Source organism: Sinocyclocheilus rhinocerous, unplaced genomic scaffold (genome assembly GCF_001515625.1).
Source record: "Sinocyclocheilus rhinocerous isolate Xijiao unplaced genomic scaffold, SAMN03320098_v1.1 C36349909, whole genome shotgun sequence".
NCBI lineage: Eukaryota > Metazoa > Chordata > Actinopteri > Cypriniformes > Cyprinidae > Sinocyclocheilus > Sinocyclocheilus rhinocerous.
The window spans coordinates 1-1,036 of NW_015779310.1; the positions used below are offsets into that span (position 1 = coordinate 1).

The 1,036-nt window shown below is 34.3% G+C and overlaps 1 long non-coding RNA gene across 1 annotated transcript; it reads right to left on the minus strand.

The window, feature by feature from the left end:
- Positions 1-1,036, minus strand: LOC107735885 (uncharacterized). The gene is made up of 3 exons (XR_001639538.1): positions 983-1,036; positions 552-664; positions 1-26 (listed from the first exon to the last, which is right to left on the minus strand). It is a non-coding gene; the product is annotated as an uncharacterized LOC107735885 (long non-coding RNA).

Below are 1,036 nucleotides of genomic sequence, written 5' to 3' on the forward strand. Positions count from 1 at the left end.
AAACCGTGATCTTCCCACGAATAGTCCTGAAAGCACAAAATCATAAACAAAGATCATGATATAACCAGTGCTGTTATTGTTAACTAAAATGATTAAAAATAGTTTTCAGTAATTGAAATAAGGCTGAAATAAAATATAAATATTACATGGAAAAACAAAAATTAGAAATGTTGCCTTGGAAACTAATTTAAATAAATACATTTAAAGTTGAAGTAGTAAAAGGTCTAAGTCTAAAACAAAAAATAGCAATATTTAGCTAAACTGAACTAAAGTGAATATATATATACTGTATAAATAGAGCTGATGACCCTGATGACTCTGTGGCTGGCCCATTGACACCGGCGGAGGTGCGACATGCAGAAATGCCTTGCAGTTCTTAAGGACCTGTGCTTCTAATTAATTAATTACTACAACAGTACATGAATAATACTAAAATAACACTGGATGTAATAACACGGTTTATAATACATATTATATACTTCAGCAAAAATAATGCCTTCTGTTCATAACTGTTCTTTAACACTGTGTGAGAATATTTAAGAGTATTGAACCTGAGCTCTCATGGTTGGGGGGGCCTGCATTCCTCTAGGACTAAAATCCTGGTAAGTAAAATCTGCATCCACAACAAACCGCGAAAAACAATCAGGAAGGACACACCGCAGAACTGTATAGGAAAAAAAGATGACAAAGGTCAGGCAGTGAAGAAACAGGAAGCAAAAAAAAGATGTGAAACATCCATTATAAGGCATTTAAAATTGCAAAATACATTCAATATTATAAAATTTGCCCAGGAAGGCCCAAAACTTGACTTTGTGGCAGCTAAAACAAATTTTATTATATTTAATGTGATTTACGGGATGTACTGTAATTCATCAACTTCTCATGTGAATGAGCATGTTCAAAAGCTACAACAGAACGCTATTTTGTCCCAGGAGAAACCCTGCCTTTGGGTGTATTGAATTATGTATATGTGTGTTCATACCATCAGCAGGTTCCAGCAAACTCTCAGTCCTTTCTCTTTCAAAGCGAGTAACCA